Source organism: Oncorhynchus mykiss, chromosome 32, assembly GCF_013265735.2.
Source record: "Oncorhynchus mykiss isolate Arlee chromosome 32, USDA_OmykA_1.1, whole genome shotgun sequence".
In the NCBI taxonomy this organism is placed as follows: domain Eukaryota; kingdom Metazoa; phylum Chordata; class Actinopteri; order Salmoniformes; family Salmonidae; genus Oncorhynchus; species Oncorhynchus mykiss.
The window spans coordinates 27,115,034-27,135,919 of record NC_050572.1 but is presented as its reverse complement, the minus strand read 5'-3'; the positions used below and the strand labels follow the sequence as shown (position 1 = coordinate 27,135,919).

Sequence of the window (20,886 nt, the reverse complement as noted above, 5' to 3'; positions counted from 1 at the left end):
TTACATATATGGCCACACCCCTACCTTTTTTAACCCGATCAGTGCGATAAACATTGTAACCACCTATACAAATATTCTTATCAAAAACAGACTTGCTGAGCCAGGTTTCAGAAAACACAAGTTCATCAGCATCAGTTGATTTAGCCCAAATCCTAACCCCATCAATTTTTGACAACATTTAAATGAAAAATACCAACACCAGATCTTGATTTAAAATCAGAGGGGGTTTGGAGACATTGCATATCAGGGCCAGGGTTCGGTTGCACGTTACCTGATATCAACAAAAGAAGAATAACTAGGCACCTCTGTTTAATAACTTTGAACGGCCTCTCTTTTTTAAGAGAATGGATCTATCTATTGAGATGGGTGTTCAAAGGAACCGTATCTGAGGATAATATTCCTCAGGTGTCAATTCCTCCAGTTCTTTAATGTAATTCAATGTGATATATGTCTATATAGCCACGATTGTGTAATGAACAACACAACTATTGTTACAACATTGCAGAATTCTGCATTTCAGCATAAATTAATGGCCTTTTAACATGGCGAACTGATCATTCTAAGGGGTAGATATGCCCATCGACCCATGCCTCTCACAAACTCCTCTTTATCCAACAAAATAGATGACTAAACCTTTATATGATTTAAAACTGTGGAAATCTTTTCAATATTAATGATCTTCAGGGTCTACACAGGATCACAGTTTTTACATATTCTCAGGGTCAATGTTTTGGCATATTTTTGTTGTTGTTGCTATACTCTGGTCTGATGTCAGTTTTATTTGTATGGAGGACATAACTCAGCACGCACCCAACCCGCTCACTCTAATCAAGGGCATGTCGTGCCAATCCTTCAATAGACTCTGACTCTATAATTTAGTCTTTTGACTCTTGAGGGAAGTGTGAACTTAAAATCCCCTTGAACTTTACAATAGCATACTTGAATATGCTCAACTGTCAGTTCTCTGCCTTCTACTTCCCCCACCACAGGTACGATGTCATAACCCCAAAGGCCTCCTCTTCACAGCTGGTATTTAAGACACTCCATCCTCATTTCCCCATTTGACCTTTAAACCCTTTGGGCCATTCGTCTATGCCAACTAGGGTAACTATGGTGACCCAAAGGGTTCATAGGGAAAACGCATCCCTAAGGAAGGCTCACATTAGCTCATTTTAACCATGCCTAATCGGAAAACAAAACCTTTAGTCCTCTCTGAGAAGGGTCATGGCTATTAGTCTATGCCAGGTGGCCAACCCTCCTCCTGGAGAGATACTGGGTATGCAGGGGTTTGATCTAGCCCTTCTCCAACACATTGCTCCCCAGGAAGAGAGTGACTGGCCACCCCCTGGTTTATTTCTACCATCGTTTGAGACTTGCTGGCATGAAAACGATCAATGAGTACCTCCAAGTTTATTAAGTGAAGTTCCCTTTACAGTGTAATTAGCCCAGAGTGCTTTCTATTGTAAGTTACTGATGGGTAGCACAACTATCTGTCCTAAACCTCTCCCTCAACATCAACAAAAACGAAGGAGCTGATCATGGACTATAGGAGACAGCAGAGAGAGCACGCCCCCATCCACCTTTTCAGGGCTGCAGGGGAGAGGGTCAAAAGCATCAAGTTCCTCGGGCCTGCGCATCACTGACAACCTGAAATGGTCCTTTCACACAGACAGTGTGGTGAAGAAGGAGCATCAGCGTCTCTTCAACCTCAGGAGGCTGAAGAAATTGGTCTTGGCCCTCACAAACTTCTACAGATGCACCATTGAGAGCCTCCTGTCGGGCTGTATCACTACCGGGTACAGCAATTGCACAATCCGGAACCGCAGGGCTCTCCATAGAGTGTAGTGGTCAGCCCAATGCATCACAGGGGGCACAATGTCCGCCCTCCAGGACATCTAGAGCACCCGGTGTGACAGGAAGGCCGAGAAGATCATCAAGGACCTTAGGCACTCGAGCCACGGCCTGTTCACCCTGCTACCATCTAGAAGTACAGGCGCATCAAAGCTGGGACCGAGAGAATGATAAACAGCTTCTATCTCCAGGCCATCAGACTGTTAAACAGTCACCACTAGCCGGCCTCAGTCCAGTACCCTGCACTGAACCTAAGTCGCTGTTACTAGCAGGCTACCACCCGGTACTCTATCCTACAACTTAGAGACCGCTGCCCTATGTACATAGTCATTGAACACTGGTCACTTTAATAATGTTTACATACTGTTTTACTCACTTTATTTGTATATAAACTATTCTAGTCATGGTTCATCCTATATAAATACTGCAATACAAACATTTTCTATTCACATACTGTCTATACACACCATTATATACACTGAGTGTACAAAACATTAAGAACACGTGCTCTTTTTATGACATAGACTGACCAGGGGAATCCAGGTGAAAGCTATGATCCCTTATTGATGTCACTTGTTAAATCCACTTCAATCAGTGTAGATGAAGGGGAGGAGTCAGGTTAAATAAGTATTTTTAAGCCTTCAGACAATTGAGACAGGGATTGTGTATGTGTGCCATTCAGGGGGTGAATTCAAGTGCCTTTGAACGGGGTATGGTAGTTTTATTTATATTTTATTTAAACTTTATTTAACTAGGCAAATCAGTTGAGAACAAATTCTTATTTACAATGACGGCCTACCAAAAGGTAAAAGGCCTCCTGTGGGGACGGGATTTTAAAAAAAAATAATAATATAGGACAAAACACACATCACAGCGAGACACCACAACACTACCTAAATAGTGACCTAAGACAACAAAATAGCATGGCAGCAACACATGAAAACACAGCATGGTAGCAACACAACATGGCAGCAGCACAAAACATGGTAGAAACATTATTGGGCACATATAGCACGAAGGGCAGGAAGATAGAGACAACAAAAGGTACCAGGCACACTGGTTTCTATCAAGAACTGCTACCCTGCTGGGGTTTTCATGCTCAACAGATTCCTGTGTGTATCAAGAATGGTTCACCACCGAAGGACATCCAGCCAACTTGACACAACTGTGGGAAGCAATGGAGTCAATATGGGTTCAACCCTAACACTAGCCTCAACCAAAACCTAACCCTAGCTTCATGTCCACAGTCCAGTTCCATTCTAACCGTAGCTTCATGTCCACAGTCCAGTTCAATCCTAACCCTAGCTTCATGTCCACAGTCCAGTTCAAATCCTAACCCTAGCTTCATGTCCACAGTCCAGTTCCATTCTAACCCTAGCTTCATGTCCACAGTCCAGTTCAATCCTAACCCTAGCTTCATGTCCACAGTCCAGTTCCATTCTAACCCTAGCTTCATGTCCACAGTCCAGTTCCATTCTAACCCTAGCTTCATGTCCACAGTCCAGTTCAATCCTAACCCTAGCTTCATGTGCACAGTCCAGTTCCATTCTAACCCTAGCTTCATGTCCACAGTCCAGTTCAAGCCTAACCCTAGCTTCATGTCCACAGTCCAGTTCAATCCTAACCCTAGCTTCATGTCCACAGTCCAGTTCCATCCTAACCCTAGCTTCATGCCCACAGTCCAGTTCCATTCTAACCCTAGCTTCATGTCCACAGTCCAGTTCCATTCTAACCCTAGCTTCATGTCCACAGTCCAGTTCCATTCTAACCCTAGCTTCATGTCCACAGTCCAGTTCCATTCTAACCCTAGCTTCATGTCCACAGTCCAGTTCCATTCTAACCCTAGCTTCATGTCCACAGTCCAGTTCCATTCTAACTCTAGCTTCATGTCCACAGTCCAGTTCCATTCTAACCCTAGCTTCATGTTCACAGTCCAGTTCAATCCTAACCCTAGCTTCATGTCCACAGTCCAGTTCCATTCTAACTCTAGCTTCATGTCCACAGTCCAGTTCCATTCTAACCCTAGCTTCATGTCCACAGTCCAGTTCCATTCTAACCCTAGCTTCATGTCCACAGTCCAGTTCAATCCTAACCCTAGCTTCATGTCCACAGTCCAGTTCAATCCTAACCCTAGCTTCATGTCCACAGTCCAGTTCCATCCTAACCCTAGCTTCATGTCCACAGTCCAGTTCCATTCTAACCCTAGCTTCATGTCCACAGTCCAGTTCCATTCTAACCCTAGCTTCATGTTCACAGTCCAGTTCCATTCTAACCCTAGCTTCATGTCCACAGTCCAGTTCCATTCTAACCCTAGCTTCATGTCCACAGTCCAGTTCCATTCTAACCCTAGCTTCATGTCCAGTTCCATCCTAACCCTAGCTTCATGTCCAGTTCCATTCTAACCCTAGCTTCATGTCCAGTTCCATTCTAACCCTAGCTTCATGTCCACAGTCCAGTTCAATCCTAACTCTAGCTTCATGTCCACAGTCCAGTTCAATCCTAACCCTAGCTTCATGTCCACAGTCCAGTTCAATTCTAACCCTAGCTTCATGTCCACAGTCCAGTTCCATTCTAACCCTAGCTTCATGTCCACAGTCCAGTTCCATTCTAACCCTAGCTTCATGTCCACAGTCCAGTTCAATTCTAACCCTAGCTTCATGTCCAGTTCCATTCTAACCCTAGCTTCATGTCCACAGTCCAGTTCCATTCTAACCCTAGCTTCATGTCCACAGTCCAGTTCCATTCTAACCCTACCTTCATGTCCACAGTCCAGTTCCATTCTAACCCTAGCTTCATGTCCACAGTCCAGTTCAATCCTAACCCTAGCTTCATGTCCACAGTCCAGTTCCATTCTAACCCTAGCTTCATGTCCACAGTCCAGTTCCATTCTAACCCTAGCTTCATGTCCACAGTCCAGTTCCATTCTAACCCTAGCTTCATGTCCACAGTCCAGTTCCATTCTAACCCTAGCTTCATGTCCACAGTCCAGTTCCATTCTAACATTGTACAGTATGTGCTTCAGTAACCACCCTTTTTACCATCATTTTACATTCACTGGCATGAAAACGATAAGTGAGTCACTCCAATTTTGTGACATGACCGTTCGGGTGGAATTAGCCCAGAGTGCTTTCTATTGGAAGTTACTGATGGGTGGCACAACTATCTGTCCTAATATGTACAGATTAAAGCAGACATGATCGCTTCCTCTCTTTTGTCTTCCTCTGTCTCTCTTTCTCAATTCATTTTCAATTTAAGGTTTGTTTTTGGCCTGGGACACATATGTTTACATTGCCAAAGCAAGTGAAACAGACAATAAACAAAAGTGAAATAAACAATACTTTTTTTACCGCAATTTTTTATTTAACTAGGCAAGTCAATTAAGAACAAATTCTTATTTACAATGACGGCCTACTCCGGCCAAACCTGGACGACGCTGGGCCAATTGTGCCCCACCCTCTGGGACTCCCAATCACAGCCAGAAGTGATACAGCCTGGATTTGAACCAGGTACTGTAGTGATGCAGTGCCTTAGACCGCTGCACCACTCGGGAGCTGAGTGAACATTACACTGACAAAAGTTCCACAAGAATAAAGACATTTCAAATCTCATGTTATGTGCAAATAATTAAGTACAAAAGTGAAAATAAAAAAACACAAATATGGATTGTATTTACAATGGTGTTTGTTCTTCACTGGTTGCTCTTTTCTTGTGGTAACAGGTCACAAATCTTGCTGCTGTGATGCACACTGTGGTTTTTCACCCAAAAGATAAGGGAGTTTATCAAAATTGGGTTTGTTTTCCAATTTTTTGTGGGTCTGTGTAATCTGAGGGAAATATATATCTCTAATATGGTCATACATTTGGCAGGAGGTCAGGAAGTGCAGCTCAGTTTCCACCTCGTTTAGTGGGCAGAGCACATAGCCTGTCTTCTCTTGAGAGCCAGGTCTGACTATGCTCACTGAGTCTGTACCTAGTCAAAGCTTTCCTTAAGTTTGGGTCACTCACAGTGGTCAGGTATTCTTCTTAGGGCCAAATAGCATTCTAGTTTGCCCTGTTTTTTTGTTAATTCTTTCCAATGTGTCAAGTAATTCTCTTTTTGTTTTCTCATGATTTGTTTGGGTCTAATTGTGTTGCTGTCCTGGGGCTCTGTTGGGTGTGTTTGTGTTTGTGAACAGAGCCCCTGGACCAGCTTGCTTAGGGGACTCTTCTCCAGGTTAACCTCTCTGTAGGTGATGGCTTTGTTATGGAAGGTTTGGGAATCGCTAGCTTTTAGGTGGTTGTAGAATTGAACGGCACTTTTCTGGAGTTTGATAATTAGCGGGTATCGGCCTAATTCTGCTCTGTATGCATATTTGGAGTTTTACTTTGTACATGGAAAATATTTTTGCAGAATTCTGCATGCAGTCTCAATTTGGTGTTTGTCCCATTTTGTGAATTCTTTGTTGGACCCCAGACCTCACAACCATAAAGGGCAATGGGTTCTATAACTGATTCTGATATTATTACTTCACACACACACACACACACACACACACACACACACACACACACACACACACACACACATAGACATAAAAACGCTGCACTCAGAAAGAAAGTCATCTTCCATCTGAATTCAGAAGAGAGAGGGGCTGTGGTGGGGTATATTCACTGGAAAGGAACAAAGTGTCTACACTGTAATGCATAAATCAAGTTTCAAGCCGTGCATAACTGCAACCATTTGGAGTCTGAACAGCTCCTTCAATCAACACTGTCTGGATGGTTCTGAGTGTTCTATCTATACCATCTATATATAACTCAATATTCTCTCCTCGTCTTTCATGTCTCTGCTCTCCTCCCACCTACAGAGCTGTGTTCCTGGAGAAGAGTAAAAATAAAGTTGGATAACGGCAGCAGGCACCTACAGTACTTCAGAGGAAGTCTCCATAGTAATGACAAAGTGGATCACTAAATGAGGAGGAATATCTTACAGGCGCTCAGAAAGACACAGAGGATATGTCCTAAATGGCTCCCTACCTATTCCCCGGTAGTGCACTACTTTTGACCAGTACCTTATGGGCTCTATAGGGAATTGGGTGCCATTTGGGAGGTACATCACAAAGGCATTATCCATGATGCACAGAGATTCCCAAGTAGAGATTTTGTTTAGATTAACAATGTGTAGAATGGCATTATACAAATTACTACATAATATTATAGTATGTGGTTTAATACAATTATCGTGATGTATTGCAGATTGTCAAATGTGTGTTAAATACAATACACTGTACTACTATGGACAAATAAACTATTGTATTATGTGAAATACATGATAAATCATGCTATGTGCACATTAAGATATTTTAACCCTCCCCCTAACAGGCCTCATTCATTTACTCATTAAAACTACATTTTTGTCAACAAACACACATCTTAAATGTTTATGTTGTTGTTGTTCTCACTGATCTGTGATCTCCTGGGGAAACGAGTGTTGATGTCTTCCTCTGATGATGGATGATAAACAGGAGAGCAATGTGATGTATAATTTCTCTCTCTTCCTCTTTCTGTTCATTTCATTCATTCACTCTCTCTCTCTCCTTCCTTCTTTCTCTCCTTCTTTCTTTCTTCCTCTCTCTCCTTCTTTCTCTCTCTCTCTCTCTCTCTCTCAGTATGATCTAGCACAATGCTTCTCAGGTATGTGTGTAATGCAGCATAGATTGGTGCCATCTCTCTTCTTCTCTCTTTCTCTCTCTGTCTCTCTCTCTCTCCCTCACCCCCTGTACAGTGTATCTCCCTCTCCCTCTCCCTCCCCCTCATCTCCCTCTGAATCTCTCTCCCTCTTCATATGTTTTGGCAGTGAACCAATTGTTTTCTCAGTAGGCATCCCAACCCAGTAGTGATTGATATGGCGGATTAACTTTCCGAGTGGCTTCTGAAATCAGTCCAGACACCACAAGAGACCCCTTGCTCCAATTACACTCACCGCAGGTTTCTGGATACAATTAAGCAATAAGGCCAGAGGGGGTGTGGTATATTGCCAATATACCACGGCTAAGGGCTGTTCCATAGCACGACACAACGCAGAGTGCCTTGATACAGCCCTTTGCCGTGGTATATTAGCAATATATTAGCAAACTGGTTACCAACGTAATTAGAGCAGTAAAAATAAATGTTTTGTCATGCCCGTGGTACAAGGTCTGATATACCACGGTTGTTAGCTAATCAGCACTCAGGGCTCGAACCACCCAGTTTATAATAATCATTCTACCATTGAATGGGTGTCTGTAGGATTAGGGTTTCCTCTTTGTTTACTCAACTTTTCAGTCAGTGTTAACTGAACTTAACATTCTTAGTTGGCCCGAACTTAGCCCCAACTTGAGAAAACGAAGGCTAGGGTCACCCAACCTTTCAAATAGTGCTTTTAACATACACTGTTTTCAACATGCATGTTAATTTACAGTGCATTCGGAAAGCATTCCTTGACTTTTCCACATTTTGTTATGTTACTACTGCCTTATTCTAAAACCGATTAAATACATTTTTTTCCTCATCAATCTACACACAATACCCCATAATGACAAAGCAAAACAGGTTTCTAGACAAATACAGTACAGCTGAAATATGATATTTGCATAAGTATTCAGACCCTTAACTCAAGCTTTTATTGAAGCACCTTTGGCAGCGATTACAGCCTCGAGTCTTCTTAGGTATGACGCTACAAGCTTGGCACACCTGTTTTGGGGGAATTTCTCCCATTCCTCTCTGCAGATCCTCCCAAGCTCTGTCCGGTTGGATGTGGCTATTTTCAGTTCTCTCCAGAGATGTTAGATCAGGTTCAAGTCCGGGCTCTGGCTGGGCCACTCAAGGACATTCAGAGACTTGTCCTGAAGCCACTCCTGCAAAGTCTTGGCTGTGTGCTTAGGGTCATTGTCCTGTTGGTAGGTGAACCTTCACTGCAGTCTGAGGTCTTGAACAATCTGGAGAAGGTTTTCATAAAGGATCTCGCTGTACTTTGCTCCGTTCATCTTTGCCTCAATCCTGACTAGTCTCCCAGTCCCTGCCACTGAAAAACATCCCCAAAGCATGATGCTGCCACCTCAATGCTTCACCGTAGGGATGGTGCAAGGTTTCCGCTTGGCATTCAGGCCAAAGAGTGTAATCAAAGAGTTTCATATTTTACTGAGGAGTGGCTTCCGTCTGGCCACTCTACCATAAAGGCCTGATTGGTGGAATGCTGCAGAAACGGTTGTCCTTTTAAAAGGTTCTCCCATCTCCACAGAGGAACTGGAGCTCTGTCAGATTGACCATCAGGTTCTTGGTCACCTCACTGACCATGACCCTTCTCCCTCGATTGCTTAGTTTGGCCGAGCGGCCAGCTCTAGGAAAAGTCTTGATGGTTCCAAACTTCTTCCATTTAAGAAAGATGGAGTGCACTGTGTTCTTGGGGATCTTCAAGGCTGCAGAAATGTTTTGGTACCCTTCCCCAGATCTGTGCCTCGACACAGTCCTGTCTCAGAGCTCTACGGACAATTCTTTCGACCTCATGGCTTGATTTTTGCTCTGACATGCATGGTCAACTGTGGGACCTTGTATAGACAGGTGTGTGTCTTTCCAAATCATGTCCAATCAATTGAATTTACCGAAGGTGGACTCCAATCAAGTTGTAGAATCATATCAAGGATGATCAATGGAAACAGGATGCACCTGAGCTACATTTCCAGTCTAATAGAAAAGGGTCTGAATACTTATGTAAATAAGATACTTATGTGTTTTATTTTTGATACATTACCAAAAATTCCAAAAGCCCTGTTTCTCTTGGTCATTTTGGGTTATTGTGTGTTGATTGCTGAGTATTTTTTTGAAAATACATTTTAGAATAAGGCTGTAACGTAACAAAATGTTGAAAAGTCAAAGACGCCTGAATACTTTCCGAAGGCACTGTATATGTAATGCGTCTGTGTGTAGCTGGTGTAGATGTGTCAGGCGCAGGACAGCAGATATGAGTAATTTACGCAATTTTACTCAACAATAATCACAATACACATCAAATAAATCCAGGCCCACAATAACGGACCGCAATACAACAAACAATCACTCACAAACACACATGGGGGAACAGAGGGGTAAATAATGAACAAGTAATTGGGGGATTGAAACCAGGTGTGTAAGACAAGGACAAAACAAATGGAAAATGAAAAGTGGATCGGCGATGGCTAGAAGGCTGGTGACGACGTCCGCCGAACGCCGCCCGAACAAGGAGAGGGACCGACTTGGGCGGAAGTCGTGACAGTATATGAACAATAAATTATATGAACATGCAAAATGTCAGCGGGTGTCAGATGTGTACATTAAAAGGTATGTTAAAAGCACTGTGGCTGTCCCTATGCTTTCTGTCTGAAAAGCCTCTAAAAGAGGCTGTGGAACCAGTAACTCAATTATTATTAGCTGAATCAACAAAAAGTGTTTTACGGTGTGTAGGGGTTTCCTCTCTTGGTGTCTGGCTCTCCCCCGCCCCTGTTTCCGCCCAGTGTGTTGTGTAGTAAGGTAGCCTCCTTCTCAGGCTCCTTGTGCTGAAGTCTGCCACAAGACTGTGTTAGTCTGCAGATAGTCTCTCGTGGACAGACTACGTAAACAGAAATGGTACTGTAGATCTGTCCTTATACTATAGGATACGTGAAATAAGGAGTGACATTAGTTCTGGTGCTTGGGTTTTTCCGTTACTGGTTATTTGGACAAATTACGATTTTGCTGGTGTTAACATCTTTCAAATTTAGGACGGGGAGGGGACATTTGGCCCAAAGACTTGCCCGTAAATTGCAAAGAGAGACTGTGGAGCTCTTTGTTCCGGTTCCAATCGGTTGAGCATTTCTTTGTCTATACAAAGAACGATTCTGCATTCCCAAGTGGCGCAGCATGACAGACACCCTGTTTCAAATCTAGGATGTATCACAATCTGCCGTGATTGGGAGTCCCATGGGGCGGAGCATAATTGGCCCAGTGTCGTCCGGGTTTGGCCGGTGTAGGCCGTCATTGTAAATAATAATTTGTTCTTAACTGACTTGCTTTGTTCAATTACATTTTTAAAAAAAAGACTGGCTCCTATAGCTTAAATAGCTAAGTCCACTTCCAGCAAACTTCGTTTAACCAGGGGCACTGTGCACCATGCACGTCATATAGACATAACACAGGTGTCAGAGGACTGCTTTGTGTTTACCACAATCTCTTCTCCATCTCTCTGAGATCATTTGCATATCAAGGTTGTTGAAATGAATGACTGGACGTGACTATACTTCTCAATGGAGAAGCAGTAGAAAGAGATTTAATTGAAGGCTTCATCTGTATAAAGGCTTGTTTTTTCTTCTTTCAGGTAAAAAATACATCATTTCCTCCTATTGTGATTGGTAGAAGAGTGTGGGGGAATGGACACAGGGATATGAGGACATGTTGATCATTACCAAAACAGTCAAACATTTTCTTAAGTTTAGACGGGTACAAACTATAGTGTGTCATTTTGGGTGACAGATCTTTGGATTACACATTTTGTATCACCTTCGGACTGTTGACTTAAGGGTTTCTCAGCCTCTGTGTTGTTCTCATTTGACACATGCAGTACTGTACTGTATAGAACTTTTTCTAAACTTATCTCAGAATCGTTTGGTTACAGCGACTTACATTTTTAGATGCGACAGATAACATTTTTAGTTGAGCAATAGTAGTGACAGCTGGGGGAAGTATTTAAAAAAACATTTGGTGACATAAAGTGATTTCTGTGAGAATTACAGAGGGGGGGGGGGGGGGGGGGGGGCAGTTACTCCGGGGGGCTAGTTACCCTGGGAGTCACAAGATGATATGGTGTGTAGTCCTCCCACCACTAATTGGGAGACCATGCAGCTTACTAGGCTACAGAGTAAATACAGTGGGGCAAAAAAGTATTTAGTCAGCCACCAATTGTGCAAGTTCTCCCACTTAAAAAGATGAGAGAGGCCTGTAATTTTCATCATAGGTACACTTCAACTATGACAGACAAAATGAGAAAAAAAATCCAGAAAATAACATTGTAGGATTTTTAATGAATTAATTTGCAAATTATGATGGAAAATAAGCAACTCACTGCCTTCCTGAAGATAAACAATGTATACGAAATGCTTCAGTCTGGTTTTAGACCCCATCATAGCACTGAGACTGCACATGTGAAGGTGGTAAATTACCTTTTAATGGCATCAGACCGCGGCTCTGCATCTGTCCTCGTGCTCTTAGACCTTAGTGCTGCTTTTGATACCATCGATCACCACATTCTTTTGGAGAGATTGGAAACCCAAATTGGTCTACACGGACAAGTTCTGGCCTGGTTTAGATCTTATCTGTCGGGAAAGATATCATTTTGTCCTCTGACAAATGAACTGTAAATTTCGGTGTTCCTCAAGGTTCCGTTTTAGGACCACTATTGATTTCACTATATATTTTACCTCTTGGGGATGTCATTCAAAAACATAATGCTAACTTTCACTGCTATGCGGATGACACACAGCTGTACATTTCAATGAAACGTTATTGCCCTCGCTAGAAGCCTGTGTTTCAGACATAATGTTTTATTTGTACAGTCGTCTCAAATAAAACTGCGAAGAACCTCGACGTTACTCTGGACCCTGATCTCTCTTTTGACGAACATATCAAGACTGTTTCAAGGACAGTTTTTTTCCATCAACGTAACATTGCAAAAATCAGAAACTTTCTGTCAAAAAAAATGATGCATAAAAATTCATCCATGCTTTTGTTACTTCTAGGTTAGACTAATGCAATGCTCTACTTTCCGGCTACCCGGATAAAGCACTAAATAAACTTCAGTTAGTGCTAAATATGGCTGCTAGAATCCTGACTAGAACCAAACAATTTGATCATATTACTCCAGTGCTAGCCTCCCTACACTGGCTTCCTGTCAAGGGAAGGGCTGATTTCAAGGTTTTACTGCTAACCTACAAAGCATTACATTAGCTTACTCCTACCTATCTCTCTGACTTGATCCTGCTATCCATACCTACACGTACGCTACGGTCACAAGACGCAGGCCTCCTACTTGTCCCTAGAATTTCTAAGCAAACAGCTGGAGGCAGGGCTTTCTCCTATAGAGCTCCATTTTTATGGAATGGTCTGACTACCCATTTGAGAGACGTCAACTCGGTCTCAACCTTTAAGCCTTTCCCGAAGACTCATCTCTTCAAGTGGGTCATATGATTGAGTGTAGTCTGGCCCAGGAGTGTGAAGGTGAACGGAAAGGCACTGGAGCAACGAACCACCCGTGCTGTCTCTGCCTGGCCGGTTCCCCTCTTTCCACTGGGATTCTCTGCCTCTAACCCTATTACAGGGGCTGAGTCACTGGCTTACTGGGGTGCGTCACTTGACTGGGTTGAGTCACTGATGTGATCATCCTGTCTGGGTTGAGTTGGCGCCCCCCCCCCCCCCCCTTGGGTTGTGCCGTGGCGGAGATCTTTGTGGGCTATACTCGGCCTTGTCTCAGGATGGTAAGTTGGTGGTTGAAGATATCCCTCTAGTGGTGTGGGGGCTGTCCTTTGGCAAAGTGGGTGGGGTTATATCCTTCCTGTTTGGCCCTCTCTGGGGGTATCATCGGATGGGGCCACAGTGTCTCCTGACCCCTCCTGTCTCAGCCTCCAGTATTTATGCTGCAGTAGTTTGTATCGGGGGGCTAGGGTCAGTCTGTTATATCTGGAGTACTTCTCCTGTCTTATCCAGTGTCCTGTGTGAATTTAAGTAGGCTCTCTCTAATTCTCTCTTTCTTTCTCTCTCTCGGAGGACCTGAGCCCTAGGACCATGCCTCAGGACTACCTGGCATGATGACTCCTTGCTGTCCCCAGTCCACCTGCTGCTGCTCCAGTGTCAACTGTTCTGCCTGCGGCTATGGAATCCTGACCTGTTCACCGGACGTGCTACCTGTCCCAGACCTGCTGTTTTCAACTCTCTAGAGACAGCAGGAGCGGTAGAGATACTCTTAATGATCGGCTATGAAAAGCCAACTGACATTTACTCCTGAGGTGCTGACTTGCTGCACCCTCGACAACTACTGTGATTATTATTATTTGACCATGCTGGTCATTTTTGAACATTTGAACATCTTCTGTGTTATAATCTCCACCCGGCACAGCCAGAAGAGGACTGGCCACTCCACATAGCCTGGTTCCTCTCTAGGGAGTTTTTCCTAGCCACCGTGCTTCTACACCTGCATTGCTTGCTGTTTGGGGTTTTAGGCTGGGTTTCTGTACAGCACTTTGAGATATCAGCTGATGTACGAAGGGCTATATAAATACATTTGATTTGATTTGATGGTTGATGCCTCTTCCAATAAATATCAAAGGTCTTATTCTGGTGACATGACGATCGATGCTTGACTGCCATTTGACAAATAAAAATATCCCCCTCTTAGTCTTATCCATAGTATTCTCATTTCTCAGACCAACCGACCCGCACAGTCTACCCGCACTGTATCTGTTAGCTGATGGCTAGAGCCCACGTGCCAAGACCAGAGGTGCGTTCAGTTCGCTGGAACGTTTGCTACCTTGTGGAACGGTTTGAATTGAATGACACGTTTCCCCAAAATGTAATTGTACGTTCTTGAACAGACTTTGAAGTATGTCTGCTCCCGTTTGGAGGGTGTGGCGAGTTGTGGCTTGAAGGAATGAGTGACGTATTTAAAAGGCAGTGGCCATGCTGACAGTGTTCCCCAACCTACAACCCAACCCCTCCCCCATTTTTCACTACAGCAGGGTTTCTCAAACTCTGTCCTGGGGCCCCCCCTCGGTGCATGTTTTGGTTGTTGCCCTAGGACTACACAGCTGATTCAAATAATCAAAGGTTGATGATGAGTTGGATATTTGAATCAGCTGTGTGGTGCTAGGGCAACAACTAAAACGTGTACCTGTGGGGGGCCCCAGGACCAAGTTTGGGAAACCCTGCTATACATCACAGTTTCCTTTCAAATGAACGTTCCAGAACTTAACAACGCAGCCCAATAGTAGGCTCACTTGTTATTTAATCAACAGTTGTTGTGACAAAACCACCGGTAGAGTTGAAAATGCAAAGAGAGACTGCGGAGCTCTTTGTTCCAGTTGAGCTGGTAGGAAAATGTGTATATTTTCTTCATGCAGATTTTAGAATTTGCATGACAGTCTGTCGCGAACTGGATGGAAACCTAGCTACTGAAATGTAATATAATGCCGCTTTGCCTGAAATGTTAAAATATTCTGGCGATAATGTCCTGCTGATAGGTTTTTGATTTGGTTTTAACACTTGACTGAGCCTGGCTCTACAGTATCTGTCCTCTTGGTTGTTTTTGAGCACTTTATGGGCTGAGCTCCCCCATTGCTGTTGGAATGGTAATGGCTAATGTCAAGTAAATAGCTAGCTAATTGACAAAGAAAGTTCAGACTGAAGACATGACAGTGTAGACTACGACTCAACATTCTTAAGTACTGTTCCTCCTTTACTGTGCAGGATTAAAATGGGGGAGACAGACTTCTATTCAGTAAAGGGTGGTGATTGATAATAGTACTGAACAACAAACACATGGTGAAGGAGTGAGAGGACGTTGCAGTTCTGTTGAAGAAGACAAATAAAATGGAAGTGTTAGGAGCTTATCATTGGCTGCAGAGTGCAGACAGGCAGATGGACGAAGCATCCAGTCCTTGTTCTGTTCCCAGTCAATAAAATGGCAGAGACGGAGTCCACGGTCATGCTCAAACCTTTTTAGAGGAAAGATATCTCACATTTACAGCTCATGTCTATTTCTCTCTATGCAACTTTTATATGAGAGAGAGAGAGAAAGAGAGAGAAAGAGAGAGAGAATAGAGACAGAGACAGTTCACTATTATTATTCGTTTGTTGTTTTCTCTTTACTAATGCAAGTCCCAGACCTAATTTAATTCCATCTACCTCACCATCCCATAACCTGCAAGACATCTTCTTTATCGGAATAATAACCAACAACAAAAAGAGATACAGAGATGGAGAAGCCATTGCTTTCATTTGTTTACTCAGAAACGTGCTCAGTTACATGATGTAGGTCAGCAAGCAATATTCAGTTCAACTTCCAACAGAGGTTATCACAGCTATTGTGGAGACGTTTATTGTGCACTTAAAAAAAACAACTGTTCCTTTGAGGATTTCAAAGCATTGGATGCTAAAAGAAACAGGTCTTCATGTGTCTTCTAGTAAGTATAGGGATTAAAATGTACATTTTGCATACAATTGCCTTTCTACTACTGCAGCCTTCTGGATGTCTACATGAGATGGTAGATATAATCAGCCTCTCTAGGAAAGAGCGAGTGTTTCAGTCTTCAAGGCACTTGACAGCATGATCCCTATCTGATTCTCAGGTGCTTCTCTACAGTATAGTTTATGCAAATGTTCTTACATTTAGACGATGCAGTGGGGTCTTACATTTAGACGATGTAGTGGGGTCTTACATTTAGACGATGCAGTGGGGTCTTACATTTAGACGATGTAGTGGAGTCTTACATTTAGACGATGTAGTGGGGTCTTACATTTAGACGATGTAATGGGGTCTTACATTTAGACGATGTAATGGGGTCTTACATTTAGACGATGTAATGGGGTCTTACATTTAGACGATGTAGTGGGGTCTTACATTTAGACGATGTAATGGGGTCTTACATTTAGACGATGTAGTAGGGTCTTACATTTAGACGATGTAATGGGGTCTTACATTTAGACGATGTAGTAGGGTCGATGTAGTGTTGCGATCAAAGCTCGTGCTGCTCAATGGGAGCTGGTAATATGGCACTGAGATGTTTTAACAGAGACATTGTGCCTTTGCTGAGCATGCTTTTAGAGAGAATCAGATGTTTTGATGACAGAATATGATTTCTTACAGTATGGTATTTTATGTCACCAGAATACGGGTTGGGTTAGCTAAATCCACTGGATCCTGGAATGGTAATTCATTATTTGCAACGACATAAAGAGACACTTGTGTTAATTGTAATTGATTGTCCTGTATTCAATCAATTACAGAAAGCGGATCTCCAGATAGCTATTTTAGTAGTGCACTTATACACACGAGACCAAACCTGAGAATATGCATCGGAAGGATTTTGAAAATCAGTCTCACATTTGCATCGAGGAGAATTGTGCTGTTTGTTTTGCTTGTAAAATTACCTTGCTGTGAAAATGCGAAATGTGTTGTTTCTAGAGTGACTAAGCTGTTCGGTGTATACACTTTGTACATTGAATAAAGGAATGTTTCATCTCTATTTCCTTATTATTTACAGCCAGAGCGATGCAATTATCAAATTAATTTCCTTTGTTTTTGTCTGAACAAAAGGGCCTTTTCTCCCTATATAAAATAGAACACCTTATGTACCAGCCTGTGGCTGTGTGAAATGACTTGCATAGTACTGCACAACCAAGAGCAATATTAGAATTTAAGGTGCCAATACTCCTCAATAACTTTGTCTCGAAATGTGCAATGCATCCAAGTGTTCAGCGATGATTATAAGCCTTCATCTCTTTACACCCTAGCAAACAGGATACAGGCAATAATAAGCTAGCATTAGGACAGTGCAGAGGTTGGACAGGGGACTGACTGTAAGCTACTTTTTGACATTGTGCTGATTCTGTACTGATGCTGAGCCGTGCTATGGAGAGTGCAAGGATAAACTAGCATCAGGATGGTAAGGTCAGACAGGGGAGTATATGCTGTCATTTTTTACATTGTGCTTGTAGTTGTACCAGCGCTGTTCTGTGCTGTGGGGAGCGGAGGGATGATCGCCCCTTAGTTGTTCACTTCACTCACTGACAAGCAGCAGCTCTATTGAAAGGAGACTTGTTGCAGGGAAACCTCCAAGACCAAGCATCCCTACAATAGACCTGGGGCTAGTGGGATGGATCCCTCTCCTATCTACAGCTACATGGTTGTTAGAACTATTCAGCCTCTCAAGCACACTGCCAGACAGACCTCTGTCTCTCTACAGCCTAATCTCCTATCCTGATCCCGTTTGTCTACTGGGGGTTGGTGGGGTCCCTCTCCCTATCCTTCACACCCACATTCACAGGGTTGTAAGACAGTCCTCCCCAGCCTCCTCATCCTCTCCAGTACACAGCCAGAGCTACATTTCAGAACTAGGGCTGGATTCAACCTGTCTCGCTAAAGTTCAGCATTATAGCGAGGTTGAAATTTAAAGGTAAGATAACCCACTGGGCATTTTCCATGTCGATTCAACGTCATCACATTGAATGTTGTCGTTGAAATGACGTTTAAACAATGTTCCCGCATTAGTTTAGACCGCATTCATGGTAAAACGCTGCATATGTCGGCTCAAGCGGAAATTACTTTAACATTTTGATTGCGCTTCAGCAGTACCGATTGCATCTCTCCCCCTCATCTCCTATTGGTTCACTGCGTCTGTGCTCTGCCTATGATAAGGCAGTAACCATAGGCTAAAGGAGGCAGACCTGCGATGAGTAGCTACAGCCACGAAATGCCATTTTGTTCTGATGTTGAGTTATGTCTACGTAACATTGTTTTTCCAGGCCTACAATGTAATCATTAACCTCACAATGCTCCCCAACTTTAGAATAGTGGTGTACAGCTACTCATATAAAACGGCCCACATTCTGTGTTATCTTAGAAAACTCCCTGCCCTATTTTCTGGCATCTGTATTGTTGCATCAGCTACGCAGGCCCATCTCAACTTGTTTTGCCATGCTCAAGTCTCATTGCTGTTAAGGACAGACACACATTAGGTAACCACTGTGACTGCTGCTGTGGCACCTGGTTGTCAGGAACACGATCAATGCATTTATAGATAAAACCAGTAGTACCTGTTCCACCCCCGCCTGGTCTCCTCAAGCTCCCCTCATCCAGGAAGTGTTTCATTCTGCTCTACAGGAAACAGTAACATGCTTCACTTACCTGACACAATGGGTTTTTATTCAAGGTGGAAGAGAACTCTGCCCAAGGCTCCCCCATTTATTATGATAACACTTTGTTTTGTAAAGGACTTACCTGCTAATGTGTGTTTGTGTACACTTAACATTCCCTCTCCATTCATCAAACCTCAGACACATTCATCAAACACTTGTTCTTTCCATGACAGACTGACCAGGTGAATCCAGGTGAAAGCTATGATCCCTTATTGATGTCACTTATTAAATCAACTTCAATCAGTGTAGATGAAGGGGAGGAGTGAGTCAGGTTAAAGAAGGATTTTTAAGCCTTGAGACAATTGAGACATGGATCGTGTATGTGTACCATTCAGAGGGTGAATGGGGAAGACAGAATATTTAAGTGCCTTTGAACGGGGTGTGGTCGTAGGTGCCAGGCACACCGGTTTGTATCAAGAACTGCAACGCTGCTGGGTTTTTCACACTCAACAGTTTCCTGGGTGTATCACGAATGGTCCACCACCCAAAGGACATCCAGCCAAATTGACACAACTTCGGGAAGCATTGGAGTCAACATGGGCCAGCTTCCCTGTGGAACGCTTTTGACACCTTGTAGAGCCCATGTCCCGGCGAACTGAAGCTGTTCTGAAGAAAACAAAGGGTGCAGCTCAATATTAGGAAGGTGTTCTTATTGTTTTGTCCACTCAGTGACTATTATGCACGGGCAACGAAACTCTATTATCTCTCCTTAATTTACCAGTGGTAATTCTGGAACGCTGATGCACATTGCATATCTTTATGGGCTTCTGTCTGTGGCTGTGTGAATGAAGGGGATAGGCTAGACTCGTGTCAATTTGCCAGGCAGAGGGACGAGCAAATGTCCAAAAAAGGACAGAAGAACGAGTCCAACTCTTTGCTCCTACATATCAAATACATGCAAACACCCTTTCAGAAGTTGGCTCAACTCAACATTTATTTACATGTATTGCAGGAGTTTATAGACAGGGAGATACAGAGGCCCAAATATACAAGCTCAGCAGTAAAAATCCATGTTTACAGTCACGCAGAGAGTAGAGAGACAACAGCGAATCAAGCTAATTGCTAAAGCAGAAACCACAAATCGATAGAGGTGATTGTGGATTCCTGTGGTAGAGTAATACACTGTGCTTCTCATAATATATTATATAATTTACAGACAGAATCATATACCCAGGAGGATGCTGCTTGATAATCATGTTCACATGAGAGTATCTCTACTCTGCTGCTCAGATTGTTGAGAGGGAAGGATTGGACACATAATAACTTCCATTTGGCAGTGGTGTAAAGTACTTAAGTAAAACATACTTTAAAGTACTACTTAAGTAGTTTTTGGGATATCTGTACTTAACTATTTATATTTTCGACAACTTTTACTTTTACTTGACTATATTGCAAAATAAAATAATGTACTTTTTACTCCATAAAACCTTAAACACCTTAAAAGTACTCGTTACATTTTGAATGCTTAGCAGGACAGAAAAATTGTCAAAGTCGCGCACTCATCAAGAGAACATCCCTGGTCATCCCTGCTGCCTCTGATCTGGCGGATTCACTAAACACACATGCTTTGTTTGTAAATTATGTCTGAAAAATGGTGCCGTCTGGAAAGAAAATGGTGCCGTCTGGTTTGCATTATAGAGATTTTTAAATGATTTATACTATCAATACTTAAGTATATTTTAGGAATCACATTTACTTTTAATACTTAATTATATTTAAGACCAAATACAACTACTCAAGTAATATTTTACTGGGGGATTTTCACTTTTACTCGAGTCATTTTCTATTAAGGTATCTTTACTTTTACTACAGTATGACATGTGGGTACTTTTCCACCACTGCCATTTGGAGCCCAACAGGATGGTATGATGCGCTACATCCCTGGTAAGTTGAGTGAAAAGGAGGAAAGAGGTGACCTTATGATCTTTCCACAAAACCTCCATCATGGCTGATACATTTCGATGACTGATTTCATGGTGCTGAAATTCATAAAATGATTCAAAAGGTGATTTCCAAATCCAGTAAGACCTACTGTATCCTTCATGCTTTAACATAGAGTACAAAAAATACCTCAAACCCAGTTACTGGAAATTATTGAGTGAC

The 20,886-nt window shown here is 42.8% G+C and overlaps 1 protein-coding gene across 4 annotated transcripts in view; it reads right to left on the bottom strand.

Moving 5' to 3' along the window:
- Positions 1–19,690: 19,690 nt before the first annotated feature.
- The window catches only part of LOC110489414 (trafficking protein particle complex subunit 9), a 288,194-nt gene continuing 286,998 nt past the window's right edge, over positions 19,691–20,886 (bottom strand). For all 4 annotated transcript variants that reach the window (XM_036970672.1, XM_036970674.1, XM_036970673.1 and 1 more), the window contains one exon: positions 19,691–20,886. This exon is cut by the window's right edge and continues 400 nt beyond it. The gene's annotated coding sequence lies outside the window, so the exon portion shown is untranslated.